The 22,283-nt window shown below is 45.5% G+C and overlaps 12 pseudogenes; all 12 read left to right on the top strand.

The window, feature by feature from the left end:
* The first annotated feature begins 3,673 nt into the window (after nt 1-3,673).
* Nucleotides 3,674-3,792, top strand: LOC143955545 (5S ribosomal RNA; annotated as a pseudogene).
* A 478-nt stretch (nt 3,793-4,270) lies between these two features.
* Nucleotides 4,271-4,389, top strand: LOC143946122 (5S ribosomal RNA; annotated as a pseudogene).
* A 100-nt stretch (nt 4,390-4,489) lies between these two features.
* LOC143946299 (5S ribosomal RNA) lies at nt 4,490-4,608 on the top strand (annotated as a pseudogene).
* A 160-nt stretch (nt 4,609-4,768) lies between these two features.
* Nucleotides 4,769-4,887, top strand: LOC143954056 (5S ribosomal RNA; annotated as a pseudogene).
* Nucleotides 4,888-5,574: 687 nt separating this feature from the next.
* LOC143956970 (5S ribosomal RNA) lies at nt 5,575-5,693 on the top strand (annotated as a pseudogene).
* A 382-nt stretch (nt 5,694-6,075) lies between these two features.
* LOC143953880 (5S ribosomal RNA) lies at nt 6,076-6,194 on the top strand (annotated as a pseudogene).
* A 1,566-nt stretch (nt 6,195-7,760) lies between these two features.
* LOC143947801 (5S ribosomal RNA) lies at nt 7,761-7,879 on the top strand (annotated as a pseudogene).
* A 317-nt stretch (nt 7,880-8,196) lies between these two features.
* Nucleotides 8,197-8,316, top strand: LOC143952610 (5S ribosomal RNA; annotated as a pseudogene).
* Nucleotides 8,317-13,394: 5,078 nt separating this feature from the next.
* On the top strand, nt 13,395-13,513 carry LOC143955549 (5S ribosomal RNA; annotated as a pseudogene).
* Nucleotides 13,514-13,991: 478 nt separating this feature from the next.
* LOC143955203 (5S ribosomal RNA) lies at nt 13,992-14,110 on the top strand (annotated as a pseudogene).
* A 359-nt stretch (nt 14,111-14,469) lies between these two features.
* On the top strand, nt 14,470-14,588 carry LOC143942549 (5S ribosomal RNA; annotated as a pseudogene).
* Nucleotides 14,589-16,455: 1,867 nt separating this feature from the next.
* Nucleotides 16,456-16,574, top strand: LOC143943761 (5S ribosomal RNA; annotated as a pseudogene).
* The last annotated feature ends 5,709 nt before the right edge of the window (nt 16,575-22,283 follow it).

Genomic DNA, 22,283 nt, shown 5'->3' on the forward strand with positions numbered 1-22,283 from the left:
ATTGGGAACATCCCCATAAACAGTTTGCTCCTCCTGAAAGGTTTTCTATGCTTTATCCTCTGGAGGAAAGTTTCACCAAGAAATGGGGGGTCCCATCTGTCGATACGGCTGTTTCTTGCTTGAATAGAAACCTGACCTGTCCTGGAGTTTCAGGAGATTCCACCTTCTCGCTTTCTAAGGTCAAGGATCCCCAGGGACCCAGTAAAGCAAAGACCGCTATTTCTGGCCTTAGATCACTTACTATCAAAGGGGGTGATAGTAGAAGTGGACCCAAAAGAACAGGGTTCAGGGTTTTACTCTCATCTCTTCACTGTTCCAAAGCCAAATGGAAGTGTTAGACCTATCCTGGATCTGAAGGATCTGAACTGGTTTTTACGCATCCGGTCCTTCCGAATGCAGTCAATTCGCACTGTGGTCTCCTCCCTGCAAGAGGGAGAGTTTATGGCATCAATAGACATCAAGGATGCATATCTCCATGTGCCAATTTTTCCCGCACACCAAAAGTATCTAAGGTTCCATTTTCAATTTGTGGCCTTGCCTTTCGGGCTCGCGACAGCCCCTTGAGTCTTCACAAAGATTCTGGACCCTCTCTTGCCAAACCTAAGAGCTCAGGGTATAGCCGTCATGGCTTATCTAGATGATTTGCTTCTCATAGAGAAAACAGTAGCGCTCCTGAACCACAGTGTTACCAGAACGCTAGAACACCTGGAACGCCTAGGTTCGATTATAAACCTAGAAAAGTCGTCCCTACAGCCTGCTACCAGATTGGAATACCTGGGTATGGTTATCGACACCGCTCAGGGCAAGGTGTTTCTACCAAGGCCAAAAGTCTTGGCCATTGGGGATCTGGTGCGCCTAATTCTGGGCAGAAGATCTTCCCCCATTCGGTTGTGCATGACACTGTTAGGGAAAATGGTCGCCTCCTTCGAGGCCGTTCCATTCGCCCAGTTCCACTCAAGGCCTCTGCAAAAATGCATCCTTGCGGCTTGGAACAGGAAGCCCCAGTCCTTGGATCTTCCTATGCGTCTATCCCCAGGGACACGCAAGAGTCTCGCCTGGTGGTTACAAACCGAGAATTTGCTGAAAAGCAAAACTTTTCTTCCTCTTCCATGGAAGATTATTACGACAGATGCCAGCCTGACAGGCTGGGGAGCAGTGTTGGAGGAGACGTGCTCGCAGGGATAATGGTCTGCGATCGAGAAGCTATTGCCCATAAATGTCTTGGAGATCCGGGCAGTTTATATGGCTCTCATAAACTGGTCTTTCAGACTACGGGGTCTCCCTGTTCAGCTTCAGTCCGACAATGCCACAGCAGTGGCCTATATCAATCAACAGGGCGGTACCAGGAGTCTGGTTGCGCAAAAAGAGGTGAATCGCATACTTGTCTGGGCAGAAAGGCATGTACCATGCCTTTCTGCAGTCTTCATTCCAGGAGTGGAAAACTGGCAGGCGGATTTTCTGAGCCACCAGCAGTTGTGCCCAGAAGAATGGGCTCTGCACCCAACCGTGTTTTGGAACATATGTCGCAGGTGGGCTACTCCAGACGTAGATCTGTTTGCGTCCAGGTTCAACAGAAAATGTCAGCTTCAGTCCGACAATGCCACAGCAGTGGCCTATATCAATCAACAGGGCGGTACCAGGAGTCTGGTTGCGCAAAAAGAGGTGAATCGCATACTTGTCTGGGCAGAAAGGCATGTACCATGCCTTTCTGCAGTCTTCATTCCAGGAGTGGAAAACTGGCAGGCGGATTTTCTGAGCCACCAGCAGTTGTGCCCAGAAGAATGGGCTCTGCACCCAACCGTGTTTTGGAACATATGTCGCAGGTGGGCTACTCCAGACGTAGATCTGTTTGCGTCCAGGTTCAACAGAAAACTGGACAAATTTGTGTCAAGGACAAGAGATACACTCGCTCAGGGGTCGGATGCTCTGACAGTTCCCTGGGATAAGAACAATTTGATTTATGCCTTCCCCCAGTGCCCGCTTCTGTTGCGGTTCCTGGGAAGAGTCAAGAGGGAGACAAAGTTGGTTCTTTTGGTAGCCCCGGCTTGGCCCCCTTGGTACGCAGAGATCATGAAGTTGGCAGTAGGCAGGCCGTGGATCCTCCCTCTCCGGCCAGATCTGCTCTCACAGGGTCCAATTTACCATCCTGCTTTACACAGTCTGAATTTGACGGTTTGGCTGCTGAGACCCACATTCTGAGAGACCGCGGGCTTTCGGGGCCAGTCCTTTCTACTCTGGTCAATGTCAGAAAGCCGGCCTCCAGGCTTATTTACTACAAAATCTGGAGGGCATATGTTTCCTGGTGTGAACTCAGGGAATAGCATCCTAGAAAGTATGTCAAGGGCAGGATCTTGGCCTTCCTCCAGTCAGGCCTAGAAATTAATTTGGCCGTAAGCACTATCAAGGTGCAGATTTCGGCCTTGTCAGTGTTTTTTCAGAAGCCACTTGCATCGCATTCCCTGGTGCAGGCTTTCATCCAGGGGGCTATGCGGATAAGGCCGCCAGTCAAACCTCCGGTATGCCCATGGGTTCTGAATTTGGTTCTCTCAGCTTTGCAGGGGCAACCTTTTGAACCTTTGCATCAGGCTTCGTTAGTTCTTTTGACTAAAAAAATTGGTTTTCTTGGTAGCCATATCCACGGCTAGAAGAACTAGCAGCTCTCTCCAGCAAAGAGCCATATCTAATTATTCATAAGGACCGGGTGGTAATGCGTCCCAACAGGTCCTTTCTGCCTAAGGTGGTTTCAGGATTCCATTTGAATCAAGATGTAATCCTACCATCCTTTTTTCCGGACCCACAGTCCGCAGAAGAAGAATCTTTGCACACTTTGGATGTGGTAAGGGCAATCAGTATCTATCTTCATTGCTTATTTATTTTGCCGGAAGGCTCTAGGAAGGGTGAGGCGGCATCAAAATCCACTCTCTCAAGGTGGATTAGACAGATTATTTCTCAGGCCTATAGTGTTAAAGGGAAGATCCCTCCTTTTCAAGTGAAAGCGCACTCAACTAGGGCTGTAAGTGTTTCTTGGGCAGTGCATCACCAGGCCTCCCTGGTTCAGATCTGTAAGGCTGCAACTTGGTCATCAGTCCACACATTCACCAGATTCTATCAGGTGGATGTCAGAGGGCAAGAGGATATCGCCTTTGGGCGCAGTGTACTGCAGGCTGCAGTTTAGGTCCTCTGGTCCTTGGCGGGCTATATATTATGATCTGTGTTTCCCTCCCCTCAATCTGAGCATTGCTTTGGGACATCCCACTATGTAATGAAGCTCCTGTGTCCCGTGATGTATGATCAAGAAAATAGGATTTTTATATACAGCTTACCTGTAAAATCCCGGGACACAGGGCTCCCGCCCCTATTGGGTTTTACGTGGTTTCCTATTGCTTTGCTACAAAACTGAGGTGCCTCCCATATGGGAGGGGTTATATAGGGGAGGAATTCTCCTTAATTGGGGTTAACCAGTGTCCAATCACCAGAGGTGCCTATATAACCCACTATGTAATGAAGCTCCTGTGTCCCGTGATGTACTCTCAAGAAAAGGATTTTACAGGTAAGCTGTATATAAAAATCCTATTTTTTATGTTGTTGGCGTTGACCTGTTTTTTTTTCCGCTTGTTTCCCAAGATGACCATCTTGGCATTTGTCAAGAGGGTTGAGAGTGCCCAAAGAAAGTGCCTACGGCCAAATCACCCTGAAAGTGCCCGATCTTGTCTGATCTCGGAGGCTAAGCATTGTCGGGCCTGATTAGTAACTGGATGGGAGACCGACTGGGAATACCAGGTGCCGTAGGCTTCTTTTTATGTTGTTGGCGTTGACATGGGGTTTTTTTTCCGCTTGTTTCCCAGGGTGACCATCTTGGCATTTGTCAAGAGGGCTGAGAGAGCCCAAAGAAATCTCCTACGGCCACATCACTCTTAAAGCGCCCAATCTCATCTGATCTCAGAGGCTAAGCAGGGTCCTGCCTGGATAGTACCTAACTACAGGTGCCGTAGTAATCTTTTTATATTGTTGGCTTTGACCTGGGTTTTTTTTCGCTTGTTTCCCAAGGTGACCATTTTAGTATCTGTCAAGAGTTTTGAGTATGTCCCGAAGCGTTCGCCTAAGGCCACATCACCCTGAAAGCGCCCAATCTCAGAGGCTAAGCAGGGTCAGAGTCAGATGGGAGACCGCCAGGGTCTATGTTGTTGGCGTTGACCTGTTTTTTTTCACTTGTTTCCCAAGGTGACCATCTTGGCATTTGTCAAGAGGGTTGAGAGTGCCCGAAGAGATCACCTACGGCCCCATCACCCTGAAAGCGCCCAATCTCGTCTGATCTTGGAGGCTAAACAGTGTCGGGCCTGGTTAGTACCTGGATGGGAGACCGCCTGGGAATACCAGGTGCCATAGGCTTCTTTTTATGTTGTTGGCTTTGACCTGTTTTTTTTTGCTTGTTTCTCAAGGTGACCATCTTGGCATTTGTCAAGAGGGTTGGGCGTGTCTTAAAGAGAACGCTTACGGCCACATCACCCTGAAAGCACCCGATCTCATCTGATTTCAGAGGCTAAGCAGTGTCAGGCCTGGTTAGTACCTGGATGGGAGACTGCCTGGGAAGACCAGGTGCCATAGAAGGATCTGGCCCGGTTGGTGTCTTGATTGGGAGATCGCCTGGGAATACCGGATGCCGTAGGCTTCTTTTTATGTTGTTGGCTTTGACCTGTTTTTTTTAGCTTGTTTCCCAAGGTGACCATCTTGGCCTTTGTCAAGAGGCTTCAGAGTGCCCAAAGAGAGTGCCTACGGCCAAATCACCCTGAAAGAGCCCAATCTCATCTGATCTCGGAGGCTAAGCAGCGATGGGCCTGGTTAGTACCTGGATCGGAGACAGCCTGGGAATACCAGGTGCCGTAGGCTTCTCATTATGTTGTCGGCTTTGACCTGTTTTTTTTCCCTTGTTTCCCATTTGTCAAGAGGGTTGAGAGTGCCCAAAGAGATGGCTTACAGCAGCATCACCCTGAAAGAGCCCTATCTCTTCTCATCTCTGAGGCTAAGAAGGGTTGGGCCTAGTTAGTACCTGGATGGGAGATGGTGTTGGAATACCAGGTGCCGTAGTCTTATTTTTATGTTGTTGACATAGACCTGTTTTTTTTCCGCTTGTTTCCCAAGGTGACCATTTTAGCATCTGTCAAGAGTTTTGAGTATGTCCTGAAGCGTTTGCCTAAGGCCACATCACCCTGAAAGCGCCCGATCTCAGAGGCTCAGCAGGGTCAGATGGGAGACCGCCAGGGTCTATGTTGTTGGCGTTGACCTGTTTTTTTTCACTGGTTTCCCAAGATGACCATCTTGGCATTTGTCAAGAGGGTTGAGAGTGTCTGAATAGAACACCTATGGCCACATCACCCTAAAAGCGCACAATCTCATCTGATCTCGGAGGCCTAGCAGTGTACGGCCTGGTTAATACCTGTATGGGAGACCATCTTTGAATACCAGGTGCCGTAGGCTTCTTTTTATGTTGTTGGCGTTGACCTGTTTATTTTCACTTGTTTCCCAAGGTGACCATCTTGGTGTTTAACAAGAGGGTTGAGAGTGCCCAAAGAGATCACCTACGGCCCCATCACCCTGAAAGCACCCGATCTTGTCTGATCTCGGAGGCTAAGCAGTGTTGGGCCTGGTTAGTACCAGGATGGGAGAACGTCTGGGAATAACAGGTGCCATAGGCTTCTTTTTATGTTGTTGAATTTGACCTGTTGTTTTTTTTCACTTATTTCCCAAGGTGACCATCTTGGCGTTTGTCAAGAGGGTTGAGCGTGTCTTGAAGAGAATGCTTACGGCCACATAACCCTGAAAGCACTCGATCTCGTCTGATTTCAGAGGCTAAGCAGCATTAGGCATGGTTAGTACCTGGATGGGAGACTGCCTGGGAAGACCAGGTGCCATAGAAGGATCTGGCCTGGTTAGTGTCTTGATTGGGAGATCGCCTGGGAATACTGAATGCCGTAGGCTTCTTTTTATGTTGTTGGCTTTGACCTGTTTTTTTTAGCTTGTTTCCCAAGGTGACCATCTTGGCCTTTGTCAAGAGGCTTCAGAGTGCCCAAAGAGAGTGCCTACGGCCAAATCACCCTGAAAGAGCCCAATCTCATCTGATCTCGGAGGCTAAGCAGCGATGGGCCTGGTTAGTACCTGGATGGGAGACAGCCTGGGAATACCAGGTGCCGTAGGCTTCTCATTATGTTGTCGGCGTTGACCTGTTTTTTTTCCCTTGTTTCCCAAGGTGACCAGGGTTGAGAGTGCACAAAGAAATTGCCTACAGGCACAACACCCTAAAAGCGCCCAATCTCGTCTGGTCTCAGAGGCTAAGCAGGGTTGAGCCTGGTTTGTACCTGGATGGGAGACCGCCTGGGTTTTCCACATGCCGCAGGCTTCTTTTTATGTTGTTGATGTTGACCTGTTTTTTTCGCTTGTTTCCCAAAGTGATCATCTTGGCATTTGTCAAGAGGGTTGAGAGTGCCTAAAGAGATCGCTTACAGCCGCATCACCCTGAAAGCACCCTATCTCTTCTGATCTCGGAGGCTGAGAAGGGTTGGGCCTAGTTAGTACTTGAATGGGAGACGCCCTTGGACGCCCTTGGAATACCAGGTGCCGTATTCTTATTTTTATGTTGTTGGCGTTGACCTGTTTTTTTTCGCTTGTTTCCCAGTGTGACTATCTTGGCATTTTTCAAGAGGGATGAGAGTGCCCAAAGAGATTGCCTATGGGCACATCACCCTGATAGCGCCCAATCTCCTCTGATCTCAGAGGCTAGAAAGGGTTGCGCCTTGTTAATACCTGGATGGGAGACCGCCTGGGAATACTAGGTGCTGTAGGCTTCTTTTTATGTTGTTGGCGTTGACTTGTTTTTTGTGTATGTTTCCCAAGGTGACCATCTTGGCATTTGTCAAGAGGGTTGAGTGTGCCTGAAAAAATCTGCTATGGCCGCATCACCCTGAAAGAGCCCAATCTCATTTGATCTCAGAGGCTAAGCAGGGTTGGGACCTGGTTAGTACCTGGATGGGAGACTGCCTGGGATTTCTCAATGCCATAGGCTTTTTTTTTCAAGTTGTTGGCATTGACTTATTTTTTTTTGCTTGTTTCCCAAGGTGACCATCTTGGCGTTTGTCAAGAGGGTTGAAAGTGCCTGAAGAGATTGCCTACGGGCACACCACCCTGAAAGCACACGATCTCGTTTGATGTTGGAGGCTAAGAAGAGTCAGGCCTTGTTAGTACCTGGATGGGAGACCGCCTGGGAATACCAGGTGTCGTAAGCTTCTTTTTATGTTGTTGGCGTTGACCTGTTTTTTTTTTTGCTTATTTCCCAAGGTGACCATCTTGGTGTTTGTCAAGAGGGTTGTGAGTGCCTGAAGAGATTGCCTATGGCCACATCTCTCTGAAAGCACCCAATCTCCTGGGAATACCAGTTATTTTAGGCTTCTTTTTATGTTGTTGACGTTGATTCGTTTGTTTTTTTTCGCTTGTTTCCCAAGGTGACCATCTTGGCATTTGTCAAGAGGGTTGAGAGTGCCCAAAGAGATCGCTTACAGCAGCAACACCCTGAAAGAGCCCTATCTCTTCTCATCTCTGAGGCTAAGAAGGGTTGGGCCTAGTTAGTACCTGGATAGGAGATGGCGTTGGAATACCATGTGCCGTATTCTTCTTTTTATGTCGTTGACATTGACCTGTTTTTTTTCGCTTGTATCTCAAGGTGACTATCTTAGCATTTGTCAAGAGGGTTGAGAGTGCCCAAAGAGATTGCCTATGGGCACATAACCCTGAAAGCGCCCGATCTCCTCTGATCTCAGAGGCTAAACAGGGTCGGGCCTTGCTAGTACCTGGATTGGAGACCACCTGGGAATACTAGGTGCCGTAGGCTTCTTTTTATGTTGTTGGCGTTGACTTGTTTTTGTTTTGTGTGTTTACCAAGTTGACCATCTTGGTGTTTGTCAAGAGGGTTGAGAGTGCCTGAAGAGCTCACCTATGGCCACATAACCCTGAAAGCACCAGATCTCGTCTGATCTCAGAGACTAAACAGGGTCGGGCCTTGTTAATACCCGGATGGGAGGCCACCTGGGAATACTACGTGCTGTAGACTTCTTCTTATGTTGTTGGCGTTGACTTGTTTTTTTTGTTTGTTTCCCAAGGTGACCATCTTGGCGTTAGTCAAGAGGGTTGAGAGTGCCTGAAGAAATCTCCTACGGCCACATCACCCTGAAAGAGCCCAATCTCATCTGATCTCAGAGGCTAAGCAGGGTTGGGACCAGTTTAGTACCTGGATGGGAGACCGCCTGGGATTTCCAGATGCCGTAGTCTTCTTTTTATGTTGTTGCCGTTGACCTATTTTTTTCCGCTTGTTCCCAAGGTAACCTTCTTGGCGTTTGTCAAGAGAGTTGAGCGTGCCTGAAGATATTGGCTATGGCCACATCACCCTGAATCTGTTCCATCTTGTCTGATCTTGGAGGCTAAGCATTGTCGGGCCTGATTAGTAACTGGATGGGAGACCGCCTGGGAATATCAGGTGTCGTAGGCTTCTTTGTTTTTTTCAAATATAATTTTTTCTCCAAACAGGGGAAGAGGGTCCCCCGAGTACATAATGCAACAGAGAAATACAGAGCAAAAAGCAGCTGAACAATACTTGATACTGGTATATTTGCAACTGTGAGTCTGCCTTCCATCAATCATAATGATTCAAGGCACGGATAAAGTACTGTACCAAGATCCCGGGTCACACAAACCCCAGGTCCCTCCGGCATAATCCATCCAGAGGGGGGTGTGGGGCCGTCATTCCAAATTTTCCACTTTTTCCAAAAGAGGGGGTGAGAGATAGGGGAGGAAGGCATAAAAGAGAAGGGGTGAAAGATCAGGAAAGGAGAAAAGGGGACAAGACACGATGGCAACCACTGCCCAAGGGGCCAGTCAAGGAAAGCTCAGAGCACTAAGGAGATAGCAGGCGACATCCTTCCAGCGAGAATATAAAGGTATTCCAGATGTCCCAGGTTTGTTTAAAAAATTCTTGTTTACCTTGTGATGTGAGGATCAAGTCCTCCATTTTTTTAATGTCCTCTATTTTCCTAAGAGGGATGCAGGATTTCGCCGCATTTATCACATGACGTAAAATTGATTTTTTGTACTTCTTAATGGGAATCTGTGAATGGTGCAAGAGAAAGAATGCAGCCTCTTTCGGGATGGAGAAGTCGTTGAATTTTTGTGTTATGCATCGGATCTCTGTCCAGAACTCCACCAAGCTGGGGCAGGACCAAAAAATGTGGAGCAACGTGCCCTCTTCTTCTCCACACCTCCAGCATATGTTCGAGGAAGAGGGGAAACATTTATGCAGCTTTGATGGTGTCAAATACCACCTGGTGAGAAGTTTAAAATTCGTCTCCTGTATCTTCGTGCACAGCGAGGTTTTAAGAGCCAAAGTGATAATGCGTTGTCTCTGTGCTGGGGAAAACGAGCAATTAAGGTCCTTTTCCCAGTTGGACAGACAGGTTAAGTGTGGGTGAGCTGTTTGAGAGAGAATGTGGGCCAAAGGGCCTTCATTCCTGCACAGAGTCTCAAACTCCGTTTGAGGGCGGGCGAAAGTTTGAGGATTGGGGATGGAATTGAGAAAATTATGTTGTTGCGCCGCTCTCCAAAAAGGCAGTTGGAAAAGCCCTGTCGGATCTCTTAGGGTTGAGAAAGAAGGCCATTTTCCATCAATGACGAATTTAGACGCATGGTCTAGGTTGGAATTTCTAAGTGGGTCCCCGGTTCAAAGTTCGGATGGCCACGTATAGGGAATAGGGGGGAAGCCAAAGACGTGAGTGTGTTTTGGGTAGCGATCAGGTGACTGACTTTCAACGAAGCCCCTATAGTGGGATGTGACGTCAATTCTGTGGGTAAATCCTTATAGCACCACATGGCGCTTCTTAGCGGAATTCGGGAGTGAGATTGTTCTATTTGCACCCAGAGCTTAGAAAGTTTGTTTCGATGCCAGTCCAATACACGCCCCAGATGGGAAGCCAGGTAGTAGCGTTGCAAGTCAGGGAGAACCAACCCTCCCTGTTGTTTAGACAATGTCAGCTGTGACCGCTTAAGTCTGGGATTTTTGTGGGCCCAGTTAAATTGAGTGAACAGGGATTGAGCTTGCTTAAAAAATGGGACTGGAATCTGTATCGGAAGAGCTTGGAAAAGATAGGTAAATTTAGGGAGTATGTTCATTTTAATGAGATTGCACCTCCTGAACCAGGAATGGAGGCCAGAATGCCACCCGTGAAGCAAACTGCGGTTCTTACTGACAAGGGGTGGGGGGAAGTTCAACATAAACGTACACGCGATGTCTGGTGGAATATAAGTACCTAATGCCGTGTACACACGACCGGACTTTTCAACATCAAAAGTCAGACGGAATGATTCCAGCAGACCATTCGATCGTGTGTGGGCTGCAGCGGACTTTTGATTTGCAAAAGTCTGACAGACGTTAGAAATGGAACATGTTTAAAATTTTTACGACAGAACTCAGCCGGACCCAGTTCCTACTGAGAAACCCGCTCGTGTGTATGCTAGTCCGATGGCCAAAAACCGACGCGAGGGCAGCTATTGGCTACTGGCTATGAACTTCCTTATTCTAGTCCAGTTGTACGTCATCACGTTCGAGTCCATCGGACTTTGGTGTGATTGTGTGTGGCCAAGTCCGTACATTCGGAAAGTCTGTCAGAACTCTGTCAGAACTCCGTCAGAACTCCGTCGAAAGTCTGTCGGACCTAGTCCCTCGAAAAGTCCAGTCGTGTGTACGCAGCATAAGTACTTAAAGGCTGTATGGGTCCATTTAAAATGAAAATTGGACTGCAAGTCTAGTAATGTTTGCGGGGGGACTGCAACCCCCATGGCCTCTGATTTCAAGAAGTATCCCGTATATCTGGAATTCCCGAAGGAGATTTGGCAAGGAAACTCTGGGATTCGTCAGCGAGAACAGCATGTCATCCGCGTAGGCAGATATCTTGCACTCAATAGTACCCATTTGGAGTCCCGTTATGTCTGAGTTTTGTCGAATTGTGGAGAGAAAGGGTTCCAATGATAGTGCGAATAGTAGGGGTGACAGGGGGCAAACCTGTCTGGTCCCATTACCGATGTCAACTGGAGATGAGAGCACCCCATTCGCTTTGACTTGAGCTGAAGGGCGTGAGTATATCTTACTTATCCATGCCAGCATCCGTTCACTCAGACCTATATGGTGAAGGACTGAGAACATGAATGTCCATTTGACTCGATCAAAAGCCTTCTCGGCATCAGTACTCACGAAAAGACATGGGTTCCCAGATGACTTTACATTATGGACCAGGGTAAGCGCCTTAATGGTGTTGTCCCTATCTTCCCTGGTGGGAATAAAACCTAACTGGTCAATCTGTATAAGGGACTGCAAGTGCTGTGCCAATCACGTGGCGAGGATTTTAGAGAATAGTTTTAGGACCGAATTTAGGAGGGAAATGGGTCTGTAGCTCGCACATAGACCCGGGTCTTTGCCCTTCTTAGGTATCAACGAGATGTGAGCTCTAAGGGTATCCTCAGGAAAATCCCCATTCGAGCTCAGAGTATTAAATAAATTCACCAAGCGCGGGCCAAGAATAGGGAGGAAGGTCTTATAGTATTGTGCGGTATATCAGTCAGGGCCCGGAGGCTTACCCACCTTCGGAGGTCCCACGGCCGACTGGCTATTTGGGTTGGGGTAGAGGCCCTCTGGCCATTCTCATCTATCAACTGTGGTATGTAAGAGGCAGATTTTCATGAAGTTGGCAGTAGGCAGGCCGTGGATCCTCCCTCTCCGGCCAGATCTGCTCTCACAGGGTCCAATTTACCATCCTGCTTTACACAGTCTGAATTTGACGGTTTGGCTGCTGAGACCCACATTCTGAGAGACCGCGGACTTTCAGGGCCAGTCCTTTCTACTCTGGTCAATGCCAGAAAGCGGCCTCCAGGCTTATTTACTACAAAATCTGGAGGGCATATGTTTCCTGGTGTGAACTCAGCGAATAGCATCCTAGAAAGTATGTCAAGGGCAGGATCTTGGCCTTCCTCCAGTCAGGCCTAGAAATTAATTTGGCCGTAAGCACTATCAAGGTGCAGATTTCGGCCTTGTCAGTGTTTTTTCAGAAGCCACTTGCATCGCATTCCCTGGTGCAGGCTTTCATCCAGGGGGCTATGTGCATAAGGCCGCCAGTCAAACCTCCGGTATGCCCATGGGTTCTGAATTTGGTTCTCTCAGCTTTGCAGGGGCAACCTTTTGAACCTTTGCATCAGGCTTCGTTAGTTCTTTTGACTAAAAAAATTGGTTTTCTTGGTAGCCATATCCACGGCTAGAAGAACTAGCAGCTCTCTCCAGCAAAGAGCCATATCTAATTATTCATAAGGACCGGGTGGTAATGCGTCCCAACAGGTCCTTTCTGCCTAAGGTGGTTTCAGGATTCCATTTGAATCAAGATGTAATCCTACCATCCTTTTTTCCGGACCCACAGTCCGCAGAAGAAGAATCTTTGCACACTTTGGATGTGGTAAGGGCAATCAGTATCTATCTTCATTGCTTATTTATTTTGCCGGAAGGCCCTAGGAAGGGTGAGGCGGCATCAAAATCCACTCTCTCAAGGTGGATTAGACAGATTATTTCTCAGGCCTATAGTGTTAAAGGGAAGATCCCTCTTTTTCAAGTGAAAGCGCACTCAACTAGGGCTGTAAGTGTTTGTTGGGCAGTGCATCACCAGGCCTCCCTGGTTCAGATCTGTAAGGCTGCAACTTGGTCATCAGTCCACACATTCACCAGATTCTATCAGGTGGATGTCAGAGGGCAAGAGGATATCGCCTTTGGGCGCAGTGTACTGCAGGCTGCAGTTTAGGTCCTCTGGTCCTTGGCGGTCTATATATTATGATCTGTGTTTCCCTCCCCTCAATCTGAGCATTGCTTTGGGACATCCCACTATGTAATGAAGCTCCTGTGTCCCGTGATGTATGATCAAGAAAATAGGATTTTTATATACAGCTTACCTGTAAAATCCTTTTCTTGAGAGTACATCACGGGACACAGGGTTCCCCCGCCCCTATTGGGTTTTTTACGTGGTTTCCTATTGCTTTGCTACAAAACTGAGGTGCCTCCCATATGAGAGGGGTTATATAGGGGAGGAATTCTCCTTAATTGGGGGTTAACCAGTGTCCAATCACCAGAGGTGCCTATATAACCCACTATGTAATGAAGCTCCTGTGTCCCGTGATGTACTCTCAAGAAAAGGATTTTACAGGTAAGCTGTATATAAAAATCCTATTTTTTATGTTGTTGGCGTTGACCTGTTTTTTTTTCCGCTTGTTTCCCAAGATGACCATCTTGGCATTTGTCAAGAGGGTTGAGAGTGCCCAAAGAAAGTGCCTACGGCCAAATCACCCTGAAAGTGCCCGATCTTGTCTGATCTCGGAGGCTAAGCATTGTCGGGCCTGATTAGTAACTGGATGGGAGACCGACTGGGAATACCAGGTGCCGTAGGCTTCTTTTTATGTTGTTGGCGTTGACATGGGGTTTTTTTTCCGCTTGTTTCCCAGGGTGACCATCTTGGCATTTGTCAAGAGGGCTGAGAGAGCCCAAAGAAATCTCCTACGGCCACATCACTCTTAAAGCGCCCAATCTCATCTGATCTCAGAGGCTAAGCAGGGTCCTGCCTGGATAGTACCTAATTACAGGTGCCGTAGTAATCTTTTTATATTGTTGGCTTTGACCTGTTTTTTTTTCCGCTTGTTTCCCAAGGTGACCATTTTAGTATCTGTCAAGAGTTTTGAGTATGTCCCGAAGCGTTCGCCTAAGGCCACATCACCCTGAAAGCGCCCAATCTCAGAGGCTAAGCAGGGTCAGAGTCAGATGGGAGACCGCCAGGGTCTATGTTGTTGGCGTTGACCTGTTTTTTTTCACTTGTTTCCCAAGGTGACCATCTTGGCGTTTGTCAAGAGGGTTGAGAGTGCCCGAAGAGTTCACCTATGGCCCCATCACCCTGAAAGCGCCCAATCTCGTCTGATCTTGGAGGCTAAACAGTGTCGGGCCTGGTTAGTACCTGGATGGGAGACCGCCTGGGAATACCAGGTGCCATAGGCTTCTTTTTATGTTGTTGGCTTTGACCTGGTTTTTTTTGCTTGTTTCTCAAGGTGACCATCTTGGCATTTGTCAAGAGGGTTGGGCGTGTCTTGAAGAGAACGCTTACGGCCACATCACCCTGAAAGCACCCAATCTTGTCTGATTTCAGAGGCTAAGCAGTGTCAGGCCTGGTTAGTACCTGGATGGGAGACTGCCTGGGAAGACCAGGTGACATAGAAGGATCTGGCCTGGTTAGTGTCTTGATTGGGAATACCGGATGCCGTAGGCTTCTTTTTATGTTATTGGCTTTTTTTTTAGCTTCTTTCCCAAGGTGACCATCTTGGCCTTTGTCAAGAGGCTTCAGAGTGCCCAAAGAGAGTGCCTACGGCCAAATCACCCTGAAAGAGCCCAATCTCATCTGATCTCGGAGGCTAAGCAGCGATGGGCCTGGTTAGTACCTGGATCGGAGACAGCCTGGGAATACCAGATGCCGTAGGCTTCTCATTATGTTGTCGGCGTTGACCTGTTTTTTTTCCCTTGTTTCCCATTTGTCAAGAGGGTTGAGAGTGCCCAAAGAGATCGCTTACAGCAGCATCACCCCGAAACAGCCCTATCTCTTCTCATCTCTGAGGCTAAGAAGGGTTGGGCCTAGTTAGTACCTGGATGGGAGATGGCGTTGGAATACCAGATGCCGTATTCTTCTTTTTCTAGTAACACATTTTATTAACATGCATCATAACAGTTACACAGTGCAGATCACTTGTTGAAGTGCAGGATTACAGATCATTTTGCGATAATGTAACAAATACTTTGCATACACAATGGGCATCAAAACCCGAACAGTAAAGTAGAGTGGTCACGAAAAGATACATTAAAAATGCACAACAAATATATGATAAGGAAGGTTATAAGTTAAGAGACTCTTAAGGCGAGAGAGAGTGGGAGATGGCGTTGGAATACCAGGTGCCGTATTCTTCTTTTTATGTTGTTGACATTGACCTGTTTTTTTTCGCTTGTATCTCAAGGTGACTATCTTGGCATTTGTCAAGAGGGTTGAGAGTGCCCAAAGAGATTGCCTATGGGCACATAACCGTGAAAGCGCCCAATCTCCTCCGATCTCAGAGGCTAAACAGGGTTGGGCCTTGCTAGTACCTGGATTGGAGACCACCTGGGAATACTAGGTGCCATAGGCTTCTTTTTATGTTGTTGGCGTTGACTTGTTTTTGTTTTGTTTGTTTACCAAGGTGACCATCTTGGCATTTGTCAAGAGGGTTGAGAGTGCACAAAGAAATTGCTTACACGGGCACAACACCCTGAAAGCGCCCAATCTCGTCTGGTCTCAGAGGCTAAGCAGGGTTGGGCCTGGTTTGTACCTAGATGGGAGACCGTCTGGGTTTTCCAGATGCCGCACGCTTCTTTTTATGTTGTTGGTGTTGACATGTTTTTTTCGCTTTTTTCCCAAAGTGATCATCTTGGCATTTGTCAAGAGGGTTGAAAGTGCCTAAAGAGATCGCTTACAGCCGCATCACCTTGAAAGCACCCTATCTCTTCTGATCTCGGAGGCTAAGAAGGGTTGGGCCTTGTTAGTACTTGAATGGGAGACGGCCTTGGAATACCAGGTGCCGTATTCTTCTTTTTATGTTGTTGGCGTTGACCTGTTTTTTTTTCGCTTATTTCCCAGGGTGACTATCTTGGCATTTTTCAAGAGGGATGAGAGTGCCCAAAGAGATTGCCTATGGGCACATCACCCTGAAAGCACCCAATCTCCTCTGATCTCAGGTTAATACCTGGATGGGAGACCACCTGGGAATACTAGGTGCTGTAGGCTTCTTTTTATGTTGTTGGCGTTGACTTGTTTTTTTTTGTTTGTTTCCCAAGGTGACCATCTTGGCGTTTGTCAAGAGGGTTGAACGTACCTGAAAAAATCTACTATGGCCGCATCACCCTGAAAGAGCCCAATCTCATTTGATCTCAGAGGCTAAGCAGGGTTGGGACCTGGTTAGTACCTGGATGGGAGACCGCGTGGGATTTCTCGATGCCATAGGCTTTTTTTTTAAGTTGTTGGCATTGACTTATTTTTTTTTGCTTGTTTCCCAAGGTGACCATCTTGGCGTTTGTCAAGAGGGTTGAAAGTGCCTGAAGAGATTGCCTACGGGCACATCACCCTGAAAGCACACGATCTCGTTTGATGTTGGAGGCTAAGAAGAGTCGGGCCTTGTTAGTACCTGGATGGGAGACCGCCTGGGAATACCAGGTGGCATAGGCTTCTTTTTATGTTGTTGGCGTTGACCTGTTTTTATTTCGCTTGTTTCCCAAGGTGACCATCTTGGTGTTTGTCAAGAGGGTTGAGAGTGCCTGAAGAGATTGCCTATGGCCACATCACTCTGAAAGCACCCAATCTCGTCTGATCTTGGAGGCTAAGAAGAGTCAGGCCTTGTTAGTACCTGGATGGGAGACCACCTGGGAATACCAGTTATTGTAGGCTTCTTTTTATGTTGTTGGCGTTGATTCATTTGTTTGTTTTTCGCTTGTTTCCCAAGGTGACCATCTTGGCATTTGTCAAGAGGGTTGAGAGTGCCCAAAGAGATCGCTTAAAGCAGCAACACCCTGAAAGAGCCCTATCTCTTCTCATCTCTGAGGCTAAGAAGGGTTGGGCCTAGTTAGTACCTGGATAGGAGATGGCGTTGGAATACCAGGTGCCGTATTCTTCTCTTTATGTCTGGGATTTTTGTGGGCCCAGTTAAATTGAGTGAGCAGGGATTGAGCTTGCTTAAAAAATGTGACTGGAATCTGGATCGGGAGAGCTTGGAAAAGATAGGTAAATTTAGGGAGTATGTTCATTTTAATGAGATTGCATCTCCTGAACCAGGAATGGAGGCCAGAATGCCACCTGTGAAGCAAACTGCGGATCTTACTGACAAGTGGTGGGGGGAAGTTCAACATAAACGTACGCGCGATGTCCGGTGGAATGTAAGTACCTAAGTACTTAAGGGCTGTATGGGTCCATTTAAAATGAAAATTGGACTGCAAGTCTAGTAACATTTGCGGGGGGACTGCAACCCCCTTGGCCTCTGATTTCAAGAGGTATCCCGTATATCTTTAATTCCCGAAGGAGATTTGGCAAGGAAACTCTGGGATTCGTCAGCATGTCATCCGCGTAGGCAGATATCTTGCACTCAAGAGTACCCATTTGGAGTCCCGTTATGTCTGAGTTTTCTCGAATTGTGGAGAGAGGGGGTTCCAATGACAGTGCGAATAATAAGGGCGACAGGGGGCAACCCTGTCTGGTCCCATTCCCGATGTCAAGGGGAGATGAGAGCACCCCATTCGCTTTGACTGGAGCTGAAGGGCGTGAGTATATCTTACTTATCCATGCCAGCATCCGTTCACTCAGACCTATATGGTGAAGGACCGAGAACATGAATGTCCCTCTGACCCGATCAAAAGCCTTCTCGGCATCAGTACTCACGAAAAGACAAGGGGTCTCAGATGACTTTACTTTATGGACATGGGTAAGCGCCTTAATAGTGTTGTCCCTATCTTCCCTGGTGGGAATAAAACCTAACTGGTCAATCTGTATAAGGGACTGCAAGTGCTGTGCCAATCACGTGGCGAGGATTTTAGAGAATAGTTTTAGGACCGAATTTATGAGGGAAATGGGTCTGTAGCTCCCACATAGGCCCGGGTCTTTGCCCTCCTTAGGTATCAACGAGATGTGGGCTCTAAGGGTATCCTCAGGAAAATCCCCATTCGAGCTCAGAGTATTAAATAAATTCACCAAGCGCAGGCCAAGAATAGGGAGGAAGGTCTTATAGTATTGTGCGGAATATCCGTCAGGGCCCGGAGGCTTACCCACCTTCGGAGGTCCCACGGCCGTCTGGACTTCTTCCACTGTAATCGGGTCCTCCAAGTACTACTGTGATTCCGATGAGAGGGTTGGTAGACCAGAAACGGTTACATATCTGTCTATATTGTCCTGTCCAGACCCTGAATCAGGCAGGTTGTAGAGATCAGAGTAAAATTTTTCAAAGACTTCGGCTATTTGGGTTGGGGTAGAGGCCCTCTGGCCATTATCATCTATCAACTGTGGTATGTAAGAGGCAGATTTCAACTCCTTTACCGACCTGGCTAAGATTTTTCCGCATTTGTCCCCTGACTCCTACCTCAGTTTACGACAAAACTGGAGTGTCGCTTTCGCTTTATAATGGACTAGGTCACAAATCTGGGTACGGAGTGTCCCCAATTCAATCTCTAAGGTCCGTGAGGGGTCATGTTTATGTTTCGCTTCCACAGAGGCAAGTTCACGAAACAGATTAGCAAGCTGTTCCTTCCGTGTTCGTTTGATGCGCGCCCCGTGTCTGATAAGTACCCTGTGGAATACTGACTTGTGAGCCTCCCAAATTATCCCCGGGTCGCAGTCCTGGGTTTAGTTTTCTTGGAAATAAAACTCCAATTCCCTGGTCACATCTGCTAAAACTTCCGGTATCTGGAGGAGGCTCTCATTAAGGTGCCAAAATAGAGACCTAGGTGAGGGGTTCCTAGAGAGGGTGTAGGTGAGGGCTACAGAAGAGGCTAATGTGTACAAAAACAGACTAGTGTATACAAATAGGCTAGATTATAGAGAAGAACGTCCTGGGTATGCAGAGATGGAGGCTAGGGTATACAGAGAGAGAGGCTGGGTTACAAAGAGAGGCTAGTGTATGCAGACTTGCTAGTGGATACAGGCGGACTAGTGTATACAGAGGCTTGGGTATACAGAGAGATAATGTATAAAGAGATGCTAGTGTATACAAAAGACAACCAAGAGTAGACAGTAAGGCTAGATTATACAGAAAAACTTCCTGGGTATGCAGATATGGAGGCTAGGGTATACAGAGAGAGAGGCTGAGTTACACAGACTTGCTAGTGTATACAGACGGAAATATATAATATATAATATTATATATTATATTATATATATAATATACAAAATAGAGCAAAAGAGTGCTGAGTTTATTTTGTTAAGTTATTGATTGATAGACTTTAAGTAATTGGCCGTTATTGGTTTGGCAGTACATGCTTTATTTTGTTCTGGTAGCACTGAGAAGACTGATATTAGATGAATGATCTGCACATTTCGCTTACTATTGCAGAGAGATACCGGCTAAATGTTAATATCTTAATATGTGCTGCGTGTAAGGTAGAAATAATATGGTTTTGTGTGAGTTGGTTTACCAGGATTTAGAGATATTAATCTGTTTATTCTAATAATAAATATAGCAAAATAACTCAAATTACTATTGAGACAGGTCGGATTTACGTGGAAATACGCGAAATAACAGCAACGACGTGTGTAGGTTTTTATCAATCGGGTTCATTACGTGTCTTTAATCATGTAGTGAATATACCCCAAATATAGCATAAGGATAAGAAAGGATAATAACTGGCAGAGGATGACATGGCAAAAAGACAAACTGCATTATAAATGTGAATGTGAATTAGAGATGAAATGTCATTCCCCATTGGTTACTTACAGGTAACCATTAATACAGTTAACACGGCAAAGTGTGAGCTAAGCAGCTAAATATTACTTAATATTGCAGAGATTAAGTATTGCAGTTGAAAAGAGATCGGAAGCGTTAGTTGCAGTAGCTTCAAAATTACTGAGAAATCATTTCATTACTCTAAATGTAAAAGTTATCCCAGTATCCCAGTAGCACCGAGTGGACTGGTATTAGATGAGTGATCGTTGTAGTACAAATTCAGTTTCCTATAGCAGAGAGATACTAGCTAAATGTGAGAAGAGCAATTAAACTGTTCACATCAGTAGCATTGTATTACTCTTAATATGTGCAGCGTGTAAAGAAACAATAAGATGGTTTTGTATTATCCTAAAATCAGCAGTATACGTAATAAAGGTGAGTAGGTAACCTGGATTTAGACATAGCAAACTCTATAATCTAATTTAGCAAAATTAGAAAGGGTAATATTGAGATACAGGTCGAGTTTAAGTGGAAATACACAAAATATCTATCTTACCTTTACATTGTTCAATAGAGCGTTGCAAAGTAATCATGAGATTTCAGCAATGACGTGACTAGGTTTCTATTGTTTTTCAGGATCCTTACGACACGTTTAAGTATAATAACTGGCAATGTATGACATGGCAAAGAGTCAAATTGCATTAGAGATGTGAGATAGACATGAAATGTCAATCCCCATTGGTTACTTACATGTAACCATTAATACAGTTAACGCGGCTACATACAGCAAAGTGTGAGCTAAGCAGCTACATTATTTAAGAATAAATTGACGTAGCTTGAAAATGCCAAAGTGTAAATCGTTCCATTAATTTTGATACGCACGAAGACGGCTTACACTGACTGTTTTCCGTTTCTACTGATTATCGGCATAATGTATCAGTAACCTGAACATTAATAGTGATTATGTGTTATTAAATGTAAACAAACTTTATTGCTATCCTTTGCTACTGCAACCACTACTACATCAAGTAAACCGTCCCACTGCTTTTCTCACATTTTGCTGCTGTTAAAAAATGTGTTGCCAGTGTTATGTGTTACAAATGGTTATCATTATGACAGTTAATGTGGAGAAGAAGTAATACACAAAATAGTTGGAGTCAGAAAGAGAATCCCATTGCATAAAGGTAGCGAGAGATGGTTGCATTAATGTGCAGTGTGAAAGATTTTAAAAAGATGGTTTTGTGTGAATTTTGCTTAAAATTAGGTGTAGACATTGTAACTATGGTTAGGTTTACACTGATTTCGAGAAAGTAATCTCTATAATATAATAATAATAATAAGTATAGCAAAACAAATTAGGAAAATATTAAGGCAGTATATATAGGTCGAGATAAAGTGAATACACAAAAGGGATCAAGGGATAGTTGCAAAGTAATATCCTCATTAAGGCAGAATGTCGGAATACAAATGAGATTAGATGGTTGCAACATAACACGGCTAAAATACAGAAAAACAGTACATAATTTAAGAGTACAGTAGAACATAGTATAAATTATTTAAGATTAAATTGACTTAGCTTGAAAAAAAGTTTAAATCGTTAGGATGTGGAATTAATATGGATTTAAAAGCTATACATTAATTTTCTGAAGCATATGGCAGAAAGAAAGCTTACACGGCTTTTCTCACATTTTGCTGCGGTAAAAAGAAATGTTTTGTCACTGTGTTTTAACTGTGACAGTTAAGGTGGAGAAAAAGAAGTAGTAGAGAAAATAGAGTCAAACAGTGGAAACGTTTATTTGTTTGTGTCATGACAGCTGATACTGGTTGAGCAATAAAACTGTTTTATTAAGATGTAAGACTAGTTTTATTCTCTACATAGATACTTTTCAGAGAGTTGTATAATATAGGCGATCAATAGGACATTTATATGGCTTAATGTTGCAGGGAGGAAGTATCGCTGTTCAACGGTAAGAGATTGAAAGCTTAGCTTGAGAATGGCCGAAAATAGTTGCGTTAGTCTAAATTTAAAGGATATGCCGGTACCATTAAGAAAACTTATATTAGACTAGGTGATCTTTGCATTACACAATCCTATTATTATTATTATTACAATCCTAGTGCAGAGAGATACTCAGTTAATGTCAGAGATACTCGGTTAATGTCAGAAAAGCAATAAAATTGTTTACATCGTTAGCGAGCGATATTTACATAGTTCTTAGTATGTGCAGCATGTCTGGTAGCAAATTGATGTTTTTGTGATCATTTTGCATTACCGTACAATTAGCGGTAGACCTAATCGAAGTGAATAACCGGATTTTGAGATAGTATTTCTAATAATAAATAACGCAAAATAAGTCAGGATGGTTTGTCGTCAGTGGTTATATCAATGTGACAGTTGATGTGGAGAATTACAAATATGCAAAATAGAGCAAAAGAGTACATGGTTTATTTTGATGTATGATAGTTTTATTGCATGCTTGATGTGGATGATTAAAATCGTGTAGTGAGTATAATCTATATATAGCATAAGAATGAAAAGACATAACATGGCAATGAGACAAACTCAATTAGAGATGTGAGCTAGATGAAATGATAAAGTGTATCTGCATAGCGCTGATTGTATTCTGTTATCACTTAGCCTACCCTCTAAATTCACTAGCCTCTCTATATACACCAGCATGTTTTCTGTTTTCTGTATACATTACTCTGTCTTATTTATACCCTGGCCTGTC

This window comes from Lithobates pipiens, unplaced genomic scaffold (genome assembly GCF_037356315.1).
Source record: "Lithobates pipiens isolate NorthernLeopardFrog02 unplaced genomic scaffold, aLitPip1_a1.2 Scaffold_10, whole genome shotgun sequence".
Lineage (NCBI taxonomy): Eukaryota > Metazoa > Chordata > Amphibia > Anura > Ranidae > Lithobates > Lithobates pipiens.